The sequence below is a fragment of the Cyprinodon variegatus genome, unplaced genomic scaffold (assembly GCF_000732505.1).
Source record: "Cyprinodon variegatus isolate N-32 unplaced genomic scaffold, C_variegatus-1.0 Scaffold32, whole genome shotgun sequence".
Classification (NCBI taxonomy): domain Eukaryota; kingdom Metazoa; phylum Chordata; class Actinopteri; order Cyprinodontiformes; family Cyprinodontidae; genus Cyprinodon; species Cyprinodon variegatus.
The window spans coordinates 1,628,275-1,654,200 of NW_015150485.1; the positions used below are offsets into that span (position 1 = coordinate 1,628,275).

Genomic DNA, 25,926 nt, shown 5'->3' on the forward strand with positions numbered 1-25,926 from the left:
CCCCCACCACCAGAGACCCCAAAAATAGGGAATGGCCGATTTGAGACTTGTCCGTTAGTCAGTCACTTATGGCCTCCAAAAGCAGGATATGTCAAAACTGGTCATTCTTAAAGAAGTTAAATACATTTTAAAGAACAGCTGAGTGGAAGGAAAAATAAGTCTGAAAAGGATATCTTCCACAAATAACTGTCAGCAGAGATTTGTCAAGTCATATCATGTTCTAGTATTAGTCCACTTTCTTTTTTCTTAATTCTTAAGTCAGGAAAGCCTCCTCCCCAGAATATAGAGAGCACTTTAAGCTTCCCTGTAAAGAGAAGCTTTATGGAGATGCTGATTGCATTTCCTAGCACACCCTGGCAACTGCCAATGCAATAGCTGGTTTAATGAGCATGGCGTCACTGTGTTTGATCGACCATTGCTAAAGAGGCTGACAGGCTGGAGCGCTGTGTTGCAAAAAAGTAATTGTGTAGAAAAATGAGCCGAAGTAACAGGTGTTACTTAGGAGTATCGGCTGAAACTATTGATTAATGGAGACTAATCAATCATTCAATTAATCAATCAATTTAGTAATAGATTCATTGTTAACTTAAGGATATGGGCTCTATAACATGCCATTTCCTGGAAGAGTGAAAAACTCAGAGCAGGTGGCCAAAACTATACAAAAATACAAACATTTTGCATTAATTACACACAATCCAGAACTCCTAAAGTGGCATTTTTGACCACTTTAGACTTTAGGTCTTTTTTTTTTTAGCCAATAATTTTTTAGGACATAAAAAAGAATAATGTTTATTGATGAAAATTACTTTATTAAAAGTGTATCTTCATAAATTTATTAAAAAACAACACTAGGTTAGGTTAGTAAAATAATCGATTGCTGCAGCCCTACTGAAGGGGGCTATGAAGGAAAGTCCATTCCAGAGCTTGGGGAGGATTCACAGGTGTCATCAGCTCTACGCACAGACATGATTGTCTTCCTCCTAATGTTAAGTCCCTCCTTAACCACAAAGTCACATGCATCTCATACGTAGATGAAAATGACTCAATCTTCAAGCAGATTTAAAGTTAGGGAATTGCAGGTCAGTAGCTTTATGCTACAATGCAAACAGAAATCTTCCTCTGATCTTGGAGAAGCGTGTTAAAAATCAATAAAGCAAAGCAAAACATAAACATTTAATATATGCATGCTATAACACAAAATATAGTCAAATGTAAATTAAATAAGATTATCATAATAACATTTTTAATTGGCAATACAAGCAGCCTATTTTGAATCCAAATTCTGGCTCATAAATATTTGGTTTGATCCTAACTACATGTAAATCTACATAAAATACATCACTATACATAATAATCTCATCACAACGTTTTTTTGGTGAAAGCTTTTTTGTTTCAAAGAGGATTAAATTGGGCTTCCCAGATGGCCCGTTTATCCTTTAACTTAACATAATGAAATAAAATAAATGAAGACAGTGTCATCACTGTAAAAGTAACGAATGTGAGGCCAGAGAGTACAGTGAATTCAGCATCACTTATCGTATGTATGTATGTATTCTATTGGAGCATTTCAGCCATTGCAACATGGTTTTATTAACAAGACAGAAAACAGCATGAATGAAGCATCATGAGTCTAAATTTAACTACCAAAATAAACTTTTTAATTATAATCTAGTAAACTGAACTTTAGCTGTACAGCTGGACTTCCCCATTTCCTGGATATGCATCCAGATCACAATTACTTAGGTGTTTAGAAAACCTGCAGGATGCTAAACTAATGCTGGACTGTAGAGGGCTAAAGGCTGTTGGGCACAGCTATGAGTTCTGCAGCCCTGTGTGGGTAAAATGCCACAGTTTGGGTTGCCTTGAGGGGCTGGATGAGGCCGTCTTGCTGTCTGTCTCTGAGGTCATGGGGGTGACTCTCAATGGGGTGGTCATTATCTGGCACAATGAAGCAACTGTGGAGGCTGTAACCCCCTCCAGTCAAACCCTCACCGGTCATTTGCATCATGCAGAATAAAAGAAGAAGCAACAAACAAACCAAGAGCTTAAAAACATAAAAATAAATAAATAAATAATAAAAAGGATTTTTTTTTTTGCATGAGGATTTTGGAGCCAAAAACACCAAAAAATGTCAAACCGAGATCGCTCAATATTTCTTTCAAAAACTTGATTCCTTATACAAACTTGAAATGACATATGAAAGGTATTTTACTTTATGACTGACAGTGTAGCTCCTAGCAAAGCTGAGATTTATTTGTGCACTTTAAGAGGCTGCTTTTATTATTGACTCGAGGGGATCATAAGGCAGAGACAAACTTATATGACTTCAGACTTTATTCATTTCTTCTGAAGACCTTTGGATTTTTCATCAACATCAGTAGAAGAAGCCGCTCTCCTGTTGAATCTTCCCTCTTGTGTTTCTCTGTTTGGAGTCTAATAAAGCTCCTTTATTTCCAGCATGAAAAACATGTCACTCCAGATGAGCTCAGCGAATGACATTTAAAGCAGGAAAAGGGATATTGAATTAGTTCCCCATCATAAGCCATCTTGGATGCTGATATCTTTTATCCATGCTTTTGCGGCGGCTTGTGTGCACGTGTGCCGTTCTGCGGATGTGTGACCAGTGGAGCTTTGACCTTGGATGCTTTTCCCCTCAAATCATCAGGTGGGGAAAAAAAGCTTAAGTTAATAGACTGAGATCATTTGAAAAGTGCAAATCAAAGAAAATATGAAGAGGGAATTCTGAGTGTTACATGAGAAGTAAAAATGATTCCCCTCAGTTTATTGATCTAGCCGTGAACAGGGCAAAAATATTTTTTTTTTGCTTTCAGATGCTGGGAAATATTCAAGCAAAGATTTCTTTTAAATTAAGTTTTATTGGTATTATACAGAACAACGATGAGTCGGAGGACAAAAACTACAATGAACAGTTCATGTTATTAAATCTGCACAATAAGTTCAAAGCCAGGCTTGGGTTTCACAGAATCAATTGGAATCAAGTTTTGAAGGAGGATGTCACAATACATTCTGCACCATAACAAAACAAGACTAGATTCTAATTGTATATATCTCTTTTTTTTCTTTTCCTCAAACTGAGTTTTAAAGGATTTCAATCAGTAGAGTAATTCAGTCCTGTTGGACCTCCCTAACTGGGCTGTTTTTTTTAAAAAAGGTCCGGCTTTGATGGGTTCAAATATGTCATTTGGGATAATTTTGATCATTCTTATTTTAATAAAAGTCTAAAATTGTTAAATGATTTGTCTGATATATCAAGTGAAAACAGATCAGAAGTTCAACCTTAGATTAAACTGATTGCAGGAATCATACTAAATAAATAAGTTAAAAAGAACAAGCTAAGTATAAATATATATACTTAAATATAAATACTTTCTATCCAAGCTTTTGAGACGAAGACAGTTTTAATGTTCTAACCAAAAAGTATTCCTAATTCTCAAGAAGCCATGCGTAGCAGGAATAAATTATAGAAGGGGAAAATTTGGTAAACTTAACCACATTTTTTCCATCTAAGCCAAAAGCATCAACTTTAAAAGAGACACAGAACAAACTGTTTTGTACGAAGAGGTTGAAGGGCAAACGGCGACACATGCTCCAATTTTTGGGCAATGTCACTGAACATTAAGGCATTAAGCTGTGAGACAAGCCTCCTCAGCAAAGCTGCACTTTTCCAAAATCAGGAGTAAATTAAAGAGACAGCAGCTCCTTCTACAAAAAAAAGAAAAGTACCACACTCAAAGCCATCTACTGGAATAATGTTCCCATGAGACAGAGTTATGTTAAAGTATGGAGCTGGAATTTCACCTAAAGCTCAGAGGGAGCAAATGAAAGTGGGACAAGTTTTTTATTTTTTTAGTTAGAACATGATCTTAAAATCATAGACCGACTAACATAAAAAATATTGTCAGTTGCAAATGATTCATTACTTGAGTTAAAAGAACAATAATTCCAAGAAATATAATTGCTAAGCTAATAAAACATTCAGCAAGGTGACAGCTGTGAAAATATTTGGAAAACCATAGAGTTAAGAGGCACAGATCTATCTTAATCTTTTGGCATAACGCTGAATTATTCTCACTTGTTTTGCTGTCTTGGCCTTGAAGCAAATGATGAAAGCGGCTGGACGTGCTTGCGCAGGTTAAGGAGCTGCTGTGATGAGTGGTAATGGTTGGTACATGCCTCGTCATTTAATCTCAGCGTTCCTGCAGCATCTTAATGTCTTGGCTCGCATCTTTGAGCAGAAATCTTTGATGTAGGTTTTTATTTCTAATAGAAGGGATTTTTTTTTGGGATTGAACAGAGTTCCTACAATAGACATTTATGACCTTTAATCATTTCACATTTAGAAAATAACCAAATCAGGATCATGTATTTTCTTTTTACTGAGGAAAATCACAAAGGTGTGGCCTTTTTTATAAAAAAAAAAATGCACTTATCCAATATCAGTCCCAATTTTAAAGAGAGTTCTAGGTCAGGTTTCAGTGAATATGTACCGGATCTATAGGGGCATATCTATCCAGCCTGTCTCTATAACAGAGGTAGATTATTAAATCTCTTTAACAGCAATAAAGATGACCCCTTCATCAGCATCTGTCTTTGATTATTTCATTCAGTTTGAACCCTTACTGTTAGGATGAAACCTTAACTGTTTACCTGATTTACTGTTTTTAATGACTTTTTTCTATCTTATCCTAATCAATTGTTGCCTTTTGCATATACATCATACCTATTATACTTGCTTTTTGAGGAGCTTATGACAGCCTCCTAAAAAAACAGCAATGATGTCAACACTACAGCAAACAGCACTGGAATCAGAAAGAAATCTGCAGATTTTCAATTTCAAATATTGGAATTTTTATTGGAAGTGAGAAAAATGTGGACTGATGCATTCCTATCTGAAAATAACAATTGCATCACAACCTGTTTTAAAATACCGATCAGAAGGTCAAGCAGAAAAAAAAATATTTTCAGCCAATTAAATCCCAAAAACCGGCATGCAGGAGTGGCTTGGCAATGGTATTATTCACAAAGGGAGCAAAAACTTTGTGGAACTATCTAGTTTTAAATTGGCTATTGTTAAAATAAAAAAGGGTAAAAGTGTTACTCTTTGCTATTTACCACTAGTTAGGACTAAAGCCAAATAAATAAAAACACTATTGTTATTATCGCTGTTCCAGACTACTTCTACGCTGTACTACATTCCAGGCACCATGCATTCTACTTCAGCATATCTGTTATATTTTGCTTAATGCTAGAGCTCACTGTGAGGTTTTTAAACTTCAAGTAAAAAAGAACGCACTGCTAATATCTGATACACAATAACATTTTTTCCTATGTAGAATTAAGCCCCTCTTTTATGGTGGTCTTACTCAGAATCCCAGCTAAAGATATTAATGCCCGTGGTTGATACATGATAAAAATAGTTTGAGGGGTAATAGAACTTTTTCAAGGCACTTTATGTTCACAATTCCAATCTTTTTGGTGCTGGGTAGCTTTCCTGCCATAAACAACCAGATCTGTTTCATGCAGGAGATCCTCTATGTTCAAAGGAATATAAACATGCCGGGGGTTTCCTTATTAAATTTGGAAACTAATGAAACACATATAGCATTTACAACCTTGTGTTAATGAAGGAGAGCCTTAAAGATGTATTGCTAATGAAAGCAGGATTTTTTATTGATATACTAGCTTATAAAATAGGGGTTTAATGACAAGGTTCTAATTAAACATAGGTTTGTAAATTTACCACAGTAATTAACATAACAGATAAGAACTGAAGTGAAACAAGCTTAGTAAGGGATTCGTTTTTTTTACTTTAGCAGGTTCACTTTAAAAATATCGGATAAAAAAATAAAACGCGTATTACTGTTTAGTTTGGAGCTCCTCAAAACTGTTTCTTTTTAACACTGCCCTGATGATCAAGCACAAGGTCAAAGTTCATCAAGGCCCTCTCTGCATCTCCAAGGGGTAATAAAAAAAAAAAAAAAAAAAAGTTTCCCTCATGGGAGTCCAGGGTGTAGGACATTTGTAAAGTGTACAGAGGGATGAACCAGCATTAATTGCTGTACTTAACCATTGTGGATACCATTCACCTTCAGCCATTTTCTAAAGTAGGCCTCAAAGGTCTATATGAGGAAGAGGAAACCATAAAAGGCCCATCCCCATTCATTTCCATTGAGCAATCTCCATTGTCTGTCCTCCCCAGCAACCTTGAAGACACTGTTGTTTTTAATCTAGTGAGTTATATGCTCCTAAAAGACCATACTGGATTCTGCTTGATTACTGAAAAAGCCTTATTTGTGCAGCTTTTTTTTTAAACACTACTGAATATGTAGGAGATCTGAATAACAAAAAGTTATTAAAGGTTTATACCAAAGTCTTGCTAAGACATAAAAAAATGGAAGCTTATTTTAATTATTCATTACTAATGACTTTAAAAAATCAATCTAATACTGGCCCTAAACCATTGCTTTTATTTCTCCAAACTGAATTTAATAGTTATTTGAAAATTGTTCTCACCATCTAGTAATTAAACAGGATGCTAGAAATCGACCAATATGGGCATTTAAGGCTAATGACAATACAGTTTATTTTGACATCAGTTTAGCAGATCTCTGATGTGTGCTGCCGATTTTTTTGGACTGATCCGTAAGGCCGATATTGCTTTTTCTTGCCCTGTTTACAATGCGGAGTCTGCGGCAAATAACTTGCTTCATATGGCTCAAGGCATCAGTGCTAAAATGCATTAATGAATCAGTGAATGGATGCACAAGAAAAAATGCTCAGAATGTCCTAACATATCGACCAGCATATATATCAGTCCAGCTCTGGTTGACACCCTGCATCTCTCAATGACACGCATAATCACCAATCTGGCTTTATTTCTTCCTCAAAAGACTAAAATGCATTTCAAAAGAAGAGAAAGGCCAAATTGTAACATGCCCTCCAGTTTTTTTGTGTTTTGTTGTCGTTTTAAATCTCCACTTGGAAATTTTGAGGAACAACAGACCAAACATTGACAATGTAACTGTAAGCAATACCCATGTTATTTTACACAACATACTCCTATCAAAGCTTAAAGCTTTTCTAAACTGATAGTTAAGACAGATTACATTTCTTAAAAAGTTCAAAAAAAGTCCAGTCTAATATTTCAAAAAAAATATGCTTGCTTTAAAAAAGGTCTCATGGCGCATTGAAACCATCAGTAAAAGGGCTTGTAAATGAAAAAAAAAAAAAAGAATTGTAAATGACATTTCCCACAGTGGTGTGGATTTCTTAGACGTACAATTTTTCTGCCTTGAGGGCAACATCATCTACCCCGAGGGCTTCTTTAGTCCTAACGGAAACATAAACAGATTCTGCAGAAACAGATGCTCAAAAAGACCTTGAGAGGAAGACAACATTTTCAGGTTCAGCCACAACAACCCAAATCCCTCGCTGCAGAACGTCCCCTTCACAAAATGACAACCATGCTTATGAGCTGTCCTTGTCTAAAAGAAGGACAAAGGTGACTAAAATCTACATTAACTGACATCTGTTTCCTGAACTGCCCAGAACCTGTAGTTCACTACAAAGTGCCTCCGAGTGAAACAAAAGCAGAACTCGCAACCACTAGTTTAAAACCAATGCTCAAATATAATAACTACAGTTTATAAAATTACTAAGATGTAAGTAAAACAACTATGCTGTGGGAAAAAATAGGAACAATTGTAACACAGTCAGTAAAACACAAGTGAAACCAATGATATGGCATTTTAGTTTAGAAGTCTTATGCAAATTATTTTTAAGATGAATAAAAGTTTCCAAAACCACAGATTGTGTTGCAAAGATTTTAAATTCCTGAAGACAAAACAACGACTTAGTTTTGTGCCACGTTCATGCCAAGGGGAGTTTTTGACTTGCAGCTTCTGTTAATTCAGGTATATTTTATAGTCTGTGCCAGAAATCAGGTGATAAAATCTGTAATTTATTCAATAAATATAAATCCTTATCTGTTCAAATGAAAACCCACCTCTAGCAAAAGCATACATGCATGTTATTTCTACCGATGGTAAGAAAAGTAGACAGAATAAATGTTTTAACCTTTTAATGATATTTTCTTCTAACTGATCAATGTTTTTGATGGAAAAAAAACTAGAGGATTTTCTGTCAAGAAAGTACAAAAAAAATACTTCAGAAGTATTTGTCTTGTTCTGAAGAATACTAACCCTACTTTGGACACATGGAGTCAATAAGCCTCATGTTCTCTTGCCGTTGTGGTTGTGAATAATCGGCTTGAACACCTGCACATTTTTTTTTTTGCAACCACTTCTTTTGCAAAACCAAAGTTTTGGCTCTCTCTGAAGTTTATTACACTTGCATCAATATCAGCTGCAAAGTAGATTTAGAGTTGGTACATGTGTTTAAGGACTAGTTGGAGATAAACGGCGGATGGAGGCGTTTTGGCAGAGTCTGTGTTACAACCCGTCTCTCAAGTTCACCTTTTTCCGAAAAGATGACCCGCAATCTCTCTGTGTGCATAGAACATGAAACTTCAATGGTGTTCTGCAAAGATCACACCAAAGCCTCAGTTCCTGATTATTTATAACAGTCATTTGTCTAACTTGCTGTGACATGATAAAGCCAAAGGCAGACCAACGGTGAGGAGCCACAGACAGACACGGGGGAGGAAGAAAAACTGAAAGAGTGTGGTAAATGAGGTTAGAGGGGAAGAAAAGAAAGGGGCTGGTTCAAAGCCTACTTCTGCATGTCGGAACCTTTCTCCGGGGCAAATAGGAGAACAAGGGCTTCACTGCGGCCTGACAGCTCCAGACGTGCTTCTTGGGCAAATGACTCCTAATCAAATTTGTGTGATTTTTTTTGACTGCGAGGGTAAAAGAGGCTCTTTTCACCAAAGGGACAGAGACAAGAAGCATTTAACAATCCACTATTCCTCTGCTGATTTTTACAGTAGCTATTCACATGACAGACTATCTACCCACACCAACAGCCCCTGGCAAAGCACACACTGGCCTCTCTTAGCTATGAAATATTACCACTAGAAAGGGAAAGATAAAACTTTGGTTTATGGGCTTCTTTAAATGGAACATGGGTGGATTTTACTCAACAGTTTTGCAACTTTCCCTCTGATTCGGAGAGTTTCAATGTCAAACCATAACTGCTTTTTGCCTTCATTGAAGTTTGCATTCTGAAACGGGTCATTTGATCAAGTTGCTTTGTGATCAAAGAAGGTCAAACAGCCACCTGTGGTTGGAGAAAAGCTTGGCTTTGTAATGTGCAGGTGAATCATCTGTGGAGGGATATTTAAAAAGAAGCTGTGAGGCCCAAAGAGTTTGTGCGACCCGTGTCCCACTCACTGCCTGCCTGGATCCGGGAGCACATTTCCTGTTAGCCTACTAAATTGACTCTGCACGCCTACGCTTCCAACTCCACAGAGTCCCCCATTAACCTCATCCTCCCACATTGGCAGAGCACATCTTGCGTTCATACTCTGAGGATGTCAACATGAACATTGCAAACACCCAAAAACAAAACAAAAGGAACGCCCTGCGCTGCCACCCGTGTCCTCGATTTTCTTCCTCTTGTGAACAATATGCTTTTTGAAGACTCACCCATATTCAGGTTTTTGACTCTGGTAAAATCTAAAACCGAAACCTGAATCATTCTGTATGTAACCAGACATCCTCCTACTGACTTGGAACATTTTTAATCAGATACAAGCATAATAAACTTCTGTGAAAGACACAGGCTTTTTACATGAGGACATGGAGAATGGTTCTTAATGAGCTAAAGGATCTTATTTTCAGTGAAAAGTGGCAGAGCAATACTTTAATCAGATTAATACTTTAATATGAATACAACATCAAGTTTAAAAATTTTGAATTATGGCTACATCTTATCTTTCTCTTACTTTCCTAAAAGTAAACCTCAAAGAAAATGATGATCTCGCATTAATCTGTTCCCCCATTTCAAACCAACACTTCTTCCAATACAACTTCCATTTGTACTTCTAATAAACATGTTTCATAACAATTTCATAAAGCCATTCTATTTATATATTTTTTTAAGCTGGTTGTTAAAATTATGCACTTAAACTCAGAAGTCTTTATTCCTTTTTATTATTCTCGATTAAAAAATTAGTTCTGGTCATGGTATAATCTTGTTAAGGTTTGTATTTTTCTGTCTCTATTTCTTGTGTTTTCCTGAGTGACTATATTGCTGTGTGTATATTTTGTAGACTCTTGCTGCAATGAATTTCCCCTCAGGAACAATAAAGTATTGCAATTCAACTAGGCTCCAAAAGACTGGACGCTCTTTTAGTTTTTACTCTTAAGTGTCTGCAGGGTTAACATTTAAGAAGAAGACAGAAAAGAATCGAAGGCCGAACCACAAAAGAGAATCATGTGCAAAGGAAAAATAAAGGGCTTGAAAAATATGTATTAATTTTTTTTGTTTGCCGACATGCTGGCAAAGCTTTTATTAAAACAAAATTTACAACAGTAGAAAAAATAAAATGCGACTTTTCTTTTGTTTCTGAAAACTGAGAAGTTGGAACAAGTAAAAACTTTTCTTTAAACGGCATTAAACGACAAAAATTCAGAACACTTTTGGTCTAAAACTTCTACAGTATGGAATATTTGGAATTATTGTCACCATTTATTGTACGCTTTGTCCGTTGTTTCTCAGAAAATATTCCTGGATCAAGTTTTTCTTTTTTTTCTCTTTGTTGTAGATTTGCACTTAACTAAACAAATTTAGTGAATTAAAAATACACGTACATACATACAAAGACTGAAATTTAATATGGACTAAATGTATCATACCAACTGAGTGTCATGCATTTTTTAAATTAAATTCAGCTTATTTGTAGAGCCCAAATTTATTATGAGCTCCATCTCAAATGGATTTATGTTGCAAAGTGGTCCAGTTCAGCTTCCAATCATGCAAGATCTCTTTTGGTTAAATTCAATTCAAACCTATTCCAATACCTCTAGATATATAATCTGATTAACATACAGAGGTTTAACTGCTTAAATACTAACCAAAAGACAAACTTTTCTAATAAAAAAAATTATGTTTTAGTTTATTATGATATTTTAAAAAGTAGGGGGAAAAATAACCATGCTCCACACTTTGAGCCTGCCCTAAAAATTTGAGTAAAAACATATGAAAATGTTGTACTAAGGAGCACATCAGGACACCAACATGATGGTTAGGAAAACCTGAATGTATTTAAGTGCACTCTTTGGCCAGAATGTATTTTTCAGTCCCAACCATTAAATATAAATGCTGGATTTTAAAAACCAGCAATGCTGATTTCAACATGTTGACGGCAATGCTCCATTAGGAGCAGAGGAATCCTGGAGGTGGGGAATAGCCTGTAATCCTGAGCAGGATTTCAAATCTACACTAAATTGATCATGAAGCGTGAAGCAATGATTCAATATCATTCCTTAACAGGGAGCTGAGCATTAGTTATCAGGGATTACAGAGCAAAGGGAGAGGATGGAAAACACACTTTGGATAGCATAATAAATTGAGGCGCTCTCAATCTGACTAAACGTTTCAGCTTCAGTATCATAGCCAGTAACTGTTGTAACCTGAGACACAACTGGTAATCAAACTCAAGAAATGCCTTCTCAACATGGGCCAAGGTAAAAAAAATATATATATTTATATATTTACATAAAATATATAAATATATAAAAATATATATAGAATATATAAATACATGGCGGGCTACACTACTGTTTATAAGAACATTATACAAATAAATAATTTAAATGATAATGTTGACTTTCCATAAACATAACATATGATGCAGTTTTGAAAAAGCAAAACACTAATTAATTCTCTTGAGAATGTCCAAGAACGCTCTGCATGAGCATTCTCACTACATGCTTGGCTCTTCATGGAAGTTACGTAAAATTCTAAAATATTTCCGGGGGGTGAACTTAGTTGGAACCTTCCAGTCAGCAGGAAAATAACCGCTTCTAAACTGACTAAGCCTGCAAAAATTACTTGTGATAATAAACAACGATACATTTCAGTATATCATCTTATTAATAACTCCTGTCTTGCTTCCTGTTACTTAGATGTGTGTTTTCCGACAGAAACAAGCCAAGGTTCAACAAAACCCATTTTGGTTAAAAACAAATTCCTTGTGTATTATTAATCAGGAAAGACCTCTTACTCTAAGCTTTAGCACAGAAAGTTTTTGACATCCAGGCTATATTATCAACATATCTGCAGTGACATAACAGTCTGTCAAAGATTTCGGCTGCTAAGCTAAAGTAATTTAGACAGATAGAAGGATTAAATGTTTGCAATGGAATCCAGCATCTAGGAACAGAAAAGCATTACTGTAAGAGGTCTGGTAATGAGTTAAAGTGTGCGCGGTAGCCTGAGAGAATGTCAGTGTGCTCCAAAAACAGAAGCATGCCATCCATTCCAGCAGCAGTTCCACCTCAGGGTGTGCCAAGCTGGTTGGCAGCCTTAGTTAAGCATCTAATTATTCATTTAAATCTGTGGTTCTCAACCTGGGGGGCCCTAAACACAGCAAACATTTTGAGGTGTGGCTAAGCCTTTAGAGGTGAGGAGAAATTCAGCATCAAAAACCTGCAGGAACTCATAGATCTACCTTTTACAAGTGTGCTTAATTAATGAGAATTATTTGAATAATAACAGCACATAGACATCTTTTTTGCATTATTACTTCTTCCCAAATTAGATTATTCTTTGCAAGAGACAGGAGAAGAAAGAGGCCAATAAAGAGATGCACCATTTTGCATCTAACATGCATTAAAAAATGAATAGAAAACATTAGAGGCTACAGCCAAAATAAGAGTTTTTGTATTACAGAGTACATACAAACCAATTGTTGCAATTTTAATTAAGAATGAAAGAAAGATGACCCATGCAATGATGTGCAGGACTGTCATAGAACATGCTTACATGTTTATAGTGACCAAACACACAACTTAAAGGTTTCCAGCAACTACTTCAACACCACACAACACCAGGAGGTAGAAAAAACAGCAGTTTAAAACTTTTTTCAAAGCCTCTTCATGCTATCCAAGAGCGACAGTAATTTCTTTCCAGGAGTTTTTTTTTCCACAAATTGTTGACAGTGGTGATATTTATGGGCTAAATCACAGGATGTATCTAGATGTTTACATTTGTAAACGCTCGGCAGTAGGAGCTGCTGCTCGCTCGCCATGTTATACATGGGGATCTGTGTGCGGTGTGTAAATTCTCCCATCTAAAGCTTTGACCCAAGCTTCAGATGGGAGCACAGTAAACAAATGACAGCATAGCAAAGTTAGCCATTTGCAATGCACTGAAATGTATCACACTCCTACATAAACAGTCTCTATTTACATGCAGAATTTGGCAAAAACAAAAGCAAAATAATTTATTTGTTGAATAAAATGTTGACAAATCCTTAGTTACATTTAGAAAAACAAAAAACCAAAACATAAAGCATCACCAGCCCCACTACCATCCCTAACGTAAAATATTTTAGTGCAATTATGATAGATTTGGATCTATAACTGGAAAAATGGGCCCGGTTTATAAACTGTCCTTTTTAAAACATGTGCTGTCTTGTCTGTTACTTTGTAGTGACGGTGTTGCCACATATACAATTTAAAATTAGTTCAGACTTCCTCAACGTTAAATGAAGTCATGTTAGTTGCAGTTAGCTTGACCTCATTTAATGAGAAATTTCAGGATTTTTTTTATATCACCAAACCTCATGATCTCGCTATGCTCCTAGAAAGTACAATAAAGCTAAATCATCTCCAAATGTGTTAAATATGCACTCAACCGGGCCAAACGTTTTAAATTATACATTTAGTCGAATCAATACTCTGACATCAGCACTAAAAGGAGCATGCTATGGGAAAAAATGAAGGGATGATGCAACATTTTAGTGTTAATGAATATTCTGTCACAAAAGCCATTCAGTTGGTCTCTTTTGTCACTACAAAGCTATTAGACACATATTTCAAGATATTAGGACATCAAAAAAAGACAAGTCATTGGATCAGCTCTAAGAAGGAATACAAGCCAACATAGGGGGGGAGCAAGAAGGAAAAGAATATAATGAGAAACAGATGAGACAGAGGAGAATAACTCTTGCAGCCTGTAAAAGAAAAAAAAAAGAGAGAAAGTGAAAAAGAGGAGAGAAAAGCAGAGGGAGGCATTAAAACTAGGTCAAGTCACATGACTGGGATCGAAAGCAGGCGGGATTAAATATCCTACAGCATGTGGTCATTTACACAACAAATGTAGATTTCATTTTATGAATTATTTCTCTTCCATGGGGTCTGAGGCCTGGCAGAGAGAGCCCAATGTTTCGCTGCTGAGCTGGTTGGAGGCAATGCTTTTCAGTACGAACAAAAAAACAGAGTATTAAAGACTTGAGCGAGCTCTTCCCTCCGAGACAGGATACAAAGCCGGGGCCGGGATAGCATGGAAATGATCATAACAGGACGGGACATGGTTCCAGCCTTAGACAGCTTCCATTGTGACAGGCTAATGGCTGTAACATGCACTGCCCATTATGCCTCATATATTCAGGAGAGTGAAACGTTAGGAAACAAAGATGTCACATATTCTAATTCTGCATTACTGCACACCAAAGATGTGTGCAGAGTCTAGATAGATTTAATTTGTGTAAATGTAATTTAGGAAATAAATAAAACAGATTGAGCATTTCACTGTAAAACTAAAATTCAACCCACTTTATAGTGACACAAACGAAACCCGTCTTATTTTGACTCTATTTGCCTGGTGGAATACCAAACCTATTAGGGAGTCTAACAAACACTGTGATACAGGGTGACATCTCATGGGAATGGAAATGTCACTGGTGCCCCATCATCCGCAGCTCTGCCCACAAGAGAAGAGAGGAAACTATACCTGTCAATCAAGTCCTGGACCTCAGGCTAAGCCGGTCATAAGCTAACTCAATCCCCCTGAAGCCCAGGACACCAAATACAAATCATTCATGCACATCTGTGCTGATTAGGGAGCAGCAAGCACACAGAGGAGCTCTACTGTCCATGCAAGAGTTCGGGATATAGAGACACAATCTAGTGCTCCAGCTGAATTCAGAGCTAATAAGAGAGATGAAATGTTGTTAATGACCCAGATCAACACGTGCCTCTCCTCTGCAATTGCTTTGACCCCTTCGGGCTTGAAGGGTCAGAGGATCAGCAGAGTGCAGTTAAATCACAGAGTTTTGGAGGCTTCACTAACCTCACCAGATTCTCAGCAGCTCTTAGGAAATATCTGTCAATCAACCCCTGCAACAAATGACTGCTGTTTGCATTTTGAAAGTTCTCACACACACACACACACACATATATACATATATATATATTTATAGTGACCTCTGTTTCACTTCAAATAAAATCCTAATGCATATAGCAACTTCATCTTTCATTATGCCACACTAGCAATGCATTCACGAATTGTTCACAGGTGTTAATGTCCCTTCTTAGCCATCAATGAAAAATCAAAGTAAAACTATTAAGCTTGCGCAGTGATGAAACATGCATAATGAACTACAGGCAATGCAAGGTCTTCTTGCAAGTAGCAAAAACAGCAGGAATAATTAAATGAACAAGGAGTAAAAAGGGAAAGACAAAAAAAGCAAAAACCAGTAATCACAATTTTCTTTTACCAGATGTGGCCAATGTGGTTTTATTGGTTTAGCTAACCAGTTACCATTTAAAAAGTCTCTAACCGTTTCTAAAAAAAAAAGTTTTGTAGGGCTATTAATATGCCTTGGTGAAGAACCTTGAAAATTAAATATGAATTTTCAAAAATAGATGGGGGTTTTTTTGTATAAAAAAGTCAAAAACACTGTTTCCATCTATGCCGAGTCACTGCCAAATATATCAACTATCATAATTTTTTACCAAATTGTGAATGCAGTTGGTTAACATTTGCCTGAATACATTAAAACAATAAATTATTCTTTTAGAACATATATAGACATTTCTGATAAAAAAACAAACCAAAAAAACTCTATGCTTATCGTTAAAGATCTATTTGAAGAAAACATAACCTCGGATGCAATAAAACAATAGCTACAACAATAAGAATATAGCTACTCTTAACAGAGAATCAGGTCAAAGGGTGAGGCACCTTTCTAAGACTACCAAAATGTCACAGCCTATGTCTACCTGCAGATGCCTCAAGATCTAATGAGCCTAGTGAAGCAAAAGGCTGATCAAAAAACATTAAATCTGCCTCCAGGGTTAGAAAAAAAAAATCTCAAATAACAATTACATACAGAGAAAGACAGTTTGTCAGAACCGTTTAGAGTGAAAAGAGGTGAGTGCTTTCAAAAAGCAGGATCCAAAGCAGCAAAGTTAATTTGGATCAAAAGATGGGCCACTGGACGAGCAGGAGGAAGGTCAGGCTGCAGGGCCGTACAGATCATCTGCATACACAATAACCTGAGGGCATGAAAACAATGTTTTCCTCTTGCAGCTTGCTCTAGAGCCTGTGTGCCTTACATGACCTCTCTGCTGACAGATTTAAACTTTAAAGGAAGCAAAATCCATGTCAACATGTCATTTAAGGAGAAAATCCTGCCTGCATAACAATGGATCGTATCACAGAGGCCCGGCTGCAGTCTTTCAATGTGTGAGATTCATGTGATTTATATAATTGTCCATCTTTTAATCAATGACATGCAAACACAAAAAGCATGCCTGCGTAAAAAGAGCCCACCTCCCAACTGATGAAGCTCACACTGGTTTACATAAACTAAAAACACACACACATTCTTACTGCATCATCAAGATCAGCATTCCTAGAAAGATGTAACTTGTCAGCACATTCAGGTGGAAAGATGAAGGACAACTGCAGAACAATGTTAACCTTTTGCTGCAAGCTGGATTGTCGCGAGATCTGAGTTTTCAGTTTCACAACAAATCCATCTTAAAGACTCCCGCTAATACGTCTGTCTCGTAACGACCAGTGGGTCGGACCGATGACATGCCAGCAGTTATTTTCGGGGTGGGACATGTAGGAATGACAATAGTCAGAAGGGCTTTGCTGGGCCATTACAAACATGCCTCCGCTGGAAGACCCACCTGTCGATACTGCAGTTGACTTAGTTTTAGCTAAAATGGCGACAATTTGTCGTTTAAAAAGAGGAGCAAAGAGAAGCACTGTGTGCATTTGTAGATAAGAAAGATGTCTGAGCTTTTCTTCTGACAGGATTTAGGAAAATTTGGATTTATCAGATTTCTAAAGAAGCTGAAACGTCATGATTCACTGCTAAAATTGGCTGAAAGTGTATTATGGAAGGTGGGTACTAGTTGGCACTTCACCCAATCAGCTCGAAGTATTGTACTAATACCCCATTTACACTACCCTTGAAAAACCGTGCCGAGACCGGTCTGAGCTCAGTAACTGAGATAACTTATCGTGTGTAAATGGAAAGCAAACTGAACTGAACCAAGCTAGATACTAATACCCCATTTACACTACCCTTGAAAAACCGTGCCGAGACCGGTCCGAGCTCAGTAACTGAGATAACTTATCGTGTGTAAATGGAAAGCAAACTGAACTGAACCAAGCTAGACACAACCGAATCGAGATAACTGCAGACCAGTTCCAGAGGTGGGCTCGGCTCGTTTTTTTCCCTGGCTCGGTTCTCTGATAACAAGAGGGCATGAGCAGAACGCGTCATCTCCGTCTGGCTGCACATTCTGATTCACTATCCATTCCAGTAGTTGGCCGTAATGCCCCTCCAGAAACAGAAGAAGAACAACAACTTCTTCTTCAACTATAAACAACAATCGTAATCTTCTCCATGCAACATTTTAAATAATGTCATTTTAAATAATAACATCGAAGTACAGCAATAATAATCTAGCATAACTTTCTGAATGTGACGGGCGCCGCCCTTTTGATTTGCTTGATTCCCTCCTTCTTCGTCTTCTTCTTCTTGTGTTTTATGGCGGTTGGCAAACAACTTTTGGTGCATTACCGCCACCAACTGCTTAATTTCCTCCTTCAATACTGGCAGTAATACCGCAGATCGTCACTACGAGGTGAGGAGTCGAGGAACCAAGATAGCCTGATGTGTAAACGGTTGGCAGAACCGAGCTCGGCCTGCTTAACTGATCCGAGCTCGGACCGGTCTCGGCATGGATCGGTTTTTCAAAGGTAGTGTAAATGGGGTATAAATGTCCCTCCTTTTCATGGACCAACCAAAACATCAGCCTTCCCAGACTGATAAAGTAGAAATCAACAGTTCTACACATATTAATCTGGCTACTGCCAGGATAGAACAATGTGGTGAAGGGTGTAAATAAATTAAAATTAAAAAAAAGATTTAGTTTGGTGACTCTGAGATGACAACGTATCTTCTGCCTCACAAAGATAGCCAGACGATGAAAGAAAACAGATTCCCCAAACAGGCCAGCCAGGACGCATTGTAACTAAGCAGTTTGACAGTTTTCCTTCAGCTAATAAATTAAAGCTTCTTTTATTGCCCGCCTTGTCTTCATTGCATTTCCCTATCTGTCTCTTCTTGTAACTCTCATATACTGTCATTTATCCTCTTCTATTTGGCATCTCTTTCTTCCCCTCCTTCCACCTTCTGCCTCTGTTTCTTCCTCCCTGTGATTACCGGCCTGCTCCTGCTGGTGCACACCAGGCGTTTGGGGGGGGGGTCAACCTCAGCAGACCCATCAGCAGACTGTGATGCGTTTCTTTTGATCACCACAGCCTACTACATTAGAACGTACAGCTCGGCACTCAGCAGATCTACCATCCGTGTTCGTTGAAACCTGCCCACCAGCGTCCCTGTGAGGAGTCTCACTCAGGTAAGACAGGAGATGCTCAGAGCTCCTCTGAATCCTAAATAGCATCAAACACACGACTGTAATGTTGCAGTAGAGAGAAATAAAAGCTTTCTATTCCAACTATACTACACTATTAAGATGTAGTACAGCTGATTCTATGCAATAAAAATCAAATCTTAAGTTTATGGTACCATGTGAGAGGCATTTTGCTCTCAGACTGAAGGTTTAATTGTTGTTCTTTAGAGTCTAAAACTGCAAAAGGAGCCACATCTTTTACTTATCATGTTTATCTCCTATGAAACCCGCCTCCAGTTCTTACAACCTGTCTATTTTTTCAGACTAGGCTTATTCTCATTTTTGATCATTTGAGTCGCTTAGTGGCTCCTGAGCTATTTGTGTACTTATGCTGCTACCCAGTCAGGCTGCTGCAGAACAAACAGACCAGATTTCTTTACTGTGCAGATATAAATCCAGTTATCCATTATTTGAAATAATTTATGTCATTGAGCATTGTATTCTGACTAATAATAATAATTCACTGCTCATTTGTCTAACATATCAGATTACTGCAGCCATTACCCTTGTATTCTCTAAATGAGTCTTATTTTTTGTTTTCTTGACAAAATAATTCACAAATATATTGTTGCCATTATTAATTTATTTTCTTCATTAATATACTCCAGAAAAGTTAAAAAATAATCCACTGGACTTTGTTTCTAAGTTTGAAGACGTTTCGCTTCCCATCCAGGAAGCCTTTTCAATTCAAAAGGTCCTTTATATAGTTTCCACACGTCTGAAACTTATGCGTTCTTTATGCCTTGTTGGTAGACAAGCAAAGGGCTAGACATCCACAAACCTGATAGCTTCCAAACACAAAAACAAAGTTCACTGATATTCTTGACCAGCATGCAAGAGAATGATAACTACAAAAAACTCACTGCTGTTGGGAACAACCCATATAAAACAAGAGGGAAAAATGTTACCAAGCAACCGCCAATATTTTACTATGACAGTTAATTTATTACTTTTTCATGAATGCTTACTTGGTGTCTCACTACAGTTTGACAGGAAAGTACTTCTCGCCAGGAACGCATGTTCATACCGAACTGTATTGTCACACTGAGCTGACAAGGATTCCCAGACGATAGCTGGCAGCGATGCACCGCTCAGAGCAGCCAGTGGCAAAGACCAGCAGCATCTCAGTGATCCTCCTCACGTCACTGTCTGCAAGGTTGAAACATCCAACATGTGATAACTACTGAAATTTTTGGTAGGAAAATAAAAAAAATCATAAATATTCCTCTCCTGTGAATTTTAGCTGTTTCTAAAAGTAATGGCTTACCAACAGAGCAACAGAGGGAATCTGCATATGTGACGTAGAAAATTTTACCTAATTAAGCTAAGTTGATTCACATCTGGACAACTCCAAAGTTGTCTTCAACCCCCCCAGGTGTGGACCTGCATGGCGGCATGCGAAACTGGTCTCCTGTTGGCTTATTCTACGAGCCTAGTAAAGCACGCCCTGCCTTTAGCAATAAAAGATGGATTAGATGTTACCACGTCCATCGTTGCATTAAGACAGAATGTAAGTAGTTTTTGTCCGCCTCCCTGAATTAATGTGATTATTTCATAGAATGAGGCATCGGCTAAACTTTTACTTTTACTGTCAACTTGGAAAAATCTCAACTCATTAATGCTCTAATGTAACATTACATGGGAACTATTAAAGTCCTCCTAGCAAATTTTCTTTGTATATAATCCACTTACATTGATGACACTACTCTAGTTTCAATTAGTTGAACTTTTTTAACTGGATTTAACTACAAAGCAGAAATGTATTGAAATGGACTAATTACAACCATTTTTATACACACAAACACACACACATATACATATATATATATATATATATATATATATATGTGTGTATATGTGTGTGCTGTACTTGTCTATTCTTGTGTTAAAAGAATTGCTTTCTTAAAACTGAAACAAAGACCGTATTCTTTATGCTTTGAGTTAAAGTTTCCTGTGAGAAAAAAAGTGCTGCAATTCCTTCTTTTCACCCCCCTAGTTTTATGAGGGGTTGTGTTTGGCTCAAGTCTGGTCTGAGTCTGGATCCACACCCGGGTACCCTCCTGCTCCTTTGCCACTTAATTAGCCAAACCTTGCACAAAGGGGAGTCGGTCACATGGGCCCAATTTGGCCCTCAATAAAGTCTGAGAAGGCTCAACATACATTACTATGAGAGTATTTACGTGGCTGTCACATTAAGGTAAGTGACTTTGAAGATACGGAAAATGGGACAGAGAAGAAATAGAGATGGGGGGAGGGGGGAGCGAAATGAAAGGAGGGGACCCTTGAATTCCAGGGAATTTTTCCAGATGTTGCACAAATATTCTGCTGAGGCAATCCAGATGTGCTCACTGTTTTTTCCTCCTCCTGCTTGCTGTTCAAATGCCTCCTCTTTCTTTTCTACAACCCCTCCGCCCCTGTCTCCTTCAAGCAGCTCACATTAACTGTTCTCTGATAGTGCCTTTTAAGTGAAGGCTTTAATAGCCCCCAGGGCACCTCAGCATTCACTAGGATCCTGTAATAAACATCCACTCTCATTCTCTGCAGCTGTTATATGTATGTGTGTGTGTGCGAGTCTTGGAGAATGGATAAGCTATTGTGGTTTTATTACAACTTTAGATCAATTACAAATTAATTCTGCTATCAAAAAAAAGCTGTACCAATAAGACTAAACACCATGGACTAACTGAAGTAAGAACTAAATGAAAACATCCCTCCTACTTCCTTTTCCTGACCGTATTGTTTTTGTTCCCCCGTTTCAATCACTTCTCCTCACCCCGAGACAAACACTGCCATGTCTGCTGAAGCTGCTTCTCTCCCACAGAGGGTGACCCCGCCACAACCCCTGACCTTAACTCTCCCAGACAGCACAGCGACTCTCAGCTGCACCACTATTCACTGTTTCACATATATCAGTTCATGAAATCTGGCTGTCAGAGGGATTCTCATCAGATGACAGAAAGTCATTTTCGGCTCAGGTGCTGAAGCGAGCTGGCTGCTAATCGGTGGCCTGGCTATTAAATCTCCAGTCCACGTGTAACAAGCGACAGCTGATCAAAGCTGAAGCCTGCCGTTCACTGATTGCTGCTGCTTTTCTTCAGCAGGGACGCGGAAGCTGGTCAGAGTGGATTGGGTTGAATAGAGCTAAATGAAGGGCAACCCTAGAAGATGACCTGTTTAGGCCGTTTAAGACTAGAGAATGGGGTTGGGGTTTACCTATTAACAAAAAAAAAAATAAAAAATTGCTAACATATAGCCAGAGCTGCAATTGGATGATTTAGATCAAAGCATAGCTGTGTTAGAGGGGGAAAGTCCAGACCTCGATCCAGAAGAGAATCTGTGACAACACTTCAAAATTAATGTTAGCACATGTTCTGAATCTGAGCTTAAGTTGTTTTGCAAAGGATGTGGGGAAAACCATTTTATCTCCAGGTTTGAAAAGGAGGAAGAAACATACTTCCAAAAAGATTTGCAGCAGCGGTTGTAATAAAAGGAGATTCTGTACTGACTTAGCAGTGCTTAAAGCAAACACATGCCAACCCTTTCAGACATAAAAGTGTAAAAAGTCAAATAAAGACTATGTATTCTTTCCAGTTCAAAAATATGTTCTGTTTGTATTGGTGTATAGCCTCATATCTTGATCATGCACAAGAATTTTTGTGGTTTTAAAGGTGACATGAGAGTTAAAATGTAAAGTTTTATAGTCAATGCAGGAATTTTTTTGTGGCTCATTCGTTGTACTTCCACATATAAGTATGGCTATAAGTATGAATTAATTTTGCTTTTTTGTACATAATAACTTCAGGACCTCTATATCTAAAATCTGTCATCTACAAACCTTACAAATTCTGCCTTTTGATAATGTAGTTAACCTGGTTGTTCAACCTTTTTGTTTCATTTCACACTTTTGTCAAGCAGATCAGTCTGTTTAACTTGTTTTATGTTTCTATGTTGGCTCTTATTAAATCTTTGTTAAGGAAACCAATACTTTGACTTCAAAGAATTACAGACCAATATCTAATCAGTCTATTTTTTTCTAAAATTTTAAAAACTACTTTGGTATACAAATACTGACCATATAATTCCTTATGATAATTTCCAGTCTGCATTTAGAGCTCTTCTAAACACTAACTATATTAATCAGGGCACGAAATGAAAAAAACAAACAAAAAAATCACTATAACATATATAGGTAAAGCTGAACTTCTAGATTGGATTTTCTGCTGTGGTTTCACTATTGTCAGTCTAACCCTTTTTGATTTTCTATATTCCTGATTAATCTTCAACATTAATCAGAATTAGTAATGGTGTTCCTCAGGGCTCTGCGCATTGTCCAGATTTGTTCTTGCTTCACATACATCCTGTTTTATTTCTTTTTATCACATTTCTGTGGGGAATTCCTCAAAGGAAGCTCACTTTTTGATCAGTAGCCTTAATTTTTGCCTACATACAATAAATGAGTCAGTGTCTCACCAAAATTTTATCATGGACAAATACTACCCATAAAGATTCTCAATTATTGTGTGACATCATCAGACACAACATCTTCTTCCTCTGCAACGATTATAACATCTAGCTTTCCTACCTTTAAAGCTAAATATTTCTTCAGATCTGAAAATTAGTTTTGGTACCAAAATAACCCTTTGAATCAGTAACAAATCAAATACAGCATAAAGGCTTTTAAAAGTGTTTAGTACAGCATTTTCAGTTTCATTTGTGCTTAAAAAGTGCTACAAAGGAACTTCAATAATGAGCATGTTAGATAAACCAACTTAACCGACTAAAACCAAAGAAATAATGGGTAAGATTTTAAGGTTAACCGAAATACTGCATGACTGAGAGAAAAAAAGCAACCTAAATTTGACATTTGAACTTGTCAGAGCCGTTTCAAAATGCAGTCAGCACTTTGGTATGTAGAACAGTAATGACAAAGACACAACCAGCTCCTGCAAGTCTGTCTGTCTCCGTCTAGCTCACCTGGTTGTTCAACTTTGTTTCTGCTCAACAGCCCACACAATGTTTGAAGTTCTTAACAGTAGAGTGTTCAAAAAGATACATGTGCTTCTTGGAACCGTGTTTCAAATCTGAACTGATTTTATTTTTTTTTTACCAACATCCTTATAAAAAAAAAAAAATCTAGAGGCTGTAGAGAGAAAAAATAGGTGAAATATGTGAGCTTTTATTTAACTGTATTAAAATATGTATTAAGAATCACAAACATACAATAAACATTGGCCTAAATAGTTAAAAAGAATAAATTAATAAGGTCTTGTTCTTCTGATTCAGAGTGGTACATTGGCTTAAAAGGTATTTATACTGTCTGAACTTCAGATTTTGTTTGAAACTGCAAAACAGTTTCTCTGGTACATTTTACTGGGCAATGATGTAACAGATCAACAAAAACACTGCTTTATGAAGAAGTTTAAATGATATTTGGATTGAATGTTTTGCTAAGTCATGAGTTTGTATTTGGCATTTTATCTGGATCCATTTCTATTTTCAGATTGGCAGATCTATTGAGTTATCTTGGACCTCTAGAGATGTCCATTCTTTTTTAATTCTGAGATTTTACTACAAGTTCTTAATTGGAAGGCATATCTTTCCTTTCGCTGGGCAAACCTATTTCATAAATATGTTTTGTTCTACACAATCCCATAAGGACTTTGGGCACTAGTCCATGGTCATTGGACCCTGACAAATATCTTTGTACACCCTGTATTTGGTTCCCTCCTTCTTCCCATCTGCTCTAACCAGACTCCCTGTTCCCATATGATGCCGCCGTCACTGCAGTTACCCATGATGATGGGTCGTTCATGGCTGTGTGCTCTATTACTTTCCTGCCAAACATACATTTTTTTTTTGTATTTTGATCAAGCAGTTCAGTCTAGCTCTTATTTGAGCCGAAAACCTATTTCCACATGTTGTTGGGATTACTCACTAGACATAGCATCCTTTACAACAAACCTTTAGACCCTCACAGAAAAGCTTTGTTTATATTAGGAGGAAATTACACAGCTAAAATCTTTTCACTAAACAGGTGGGAAGATCGCTTTATTTGGTGTTTTAATGCGGCATAATGAGACAGTGTTTAAGGCATGATCTCCATCTGTGAAGAAGTGCACCAGTAAGTAGAATATCACATGTTAATGTTGCCGATGTGTAGATTTTCCAGATTGGCAGCCCCTCCCCCCTCTCCTCTCAATACTCTTAACATTGAGAACATTCCTGAAACCAGACGGTCGCAGCAAGGTGTTTAACCATAGGTGACAAAGCCCTTTGGACTCCACTATAAGTGCATGAGTCTCTGTCTGTGTGCACACTTACAAACAGGTGTGTGTTTGTCTGTTTGACTGTGTCTGTGTGCAGTAAGGGCCAAGAGGCCACAGTCTGGACGGATGTATGAGCATGCTAGACCTGCAGGCGTCAACAAATAGTTAATTCTTTCACTACGGCAGGCAGAGCAAAAACCCACAGAGGAGCTCTTATCTGACAAAAGATCTTTTTCTCTGGTCTCAAACATGCATGGCAATTTCTGAAAACACCATGAACACAACAAATTGTTTGACTGAAAAAGATTAAGTCTGTATCTAAAGGTTGAGCCGACCTACACTGATACATTTCCATCTATCATCATCAATACGTATCCTTCATACTTATTATCCAAAGTTTTTTTTATAGCTCCTCAGATTAATTTTCTTTTTATCATAATTGAAGTCTTAGCATTTACCCTCACAGAAGGCTTTGAAGAGCTCCACAAAGGTTGAAAGAAAATCCAGTTATTACATCGAGGCATGGATGTCACCCAAAACTTTCCAATGAAGAAGAGGCTTTCTTTACTTAAACTGAATAGACTCTTACTACATATCAGTCAGGATAGAGAGATGTATCAAAGGGCAAATTTACAAAGATATATCTATAAGCAAAAGGTAAGATACTGAAAGACAAGACATAGAATGAATTGAGGTACATTAAGGGAATTATTTATTTATTCTTCTGTCTCTTA

General features: G+C 37.3%; 1 protein-coding gene across 4 annotated transcripts in view; it reads right to left on the reverse strand.

Moving 5' to 3' along the window:
* Positions 1–25,926, reverse strand: part of rxra (retinoid X receptor alpha) — a 136,825-nt gene that overhangs the window by 95,470 nt on the left and 15,429 nt on the right. The window lies entirely within an intron of this gene.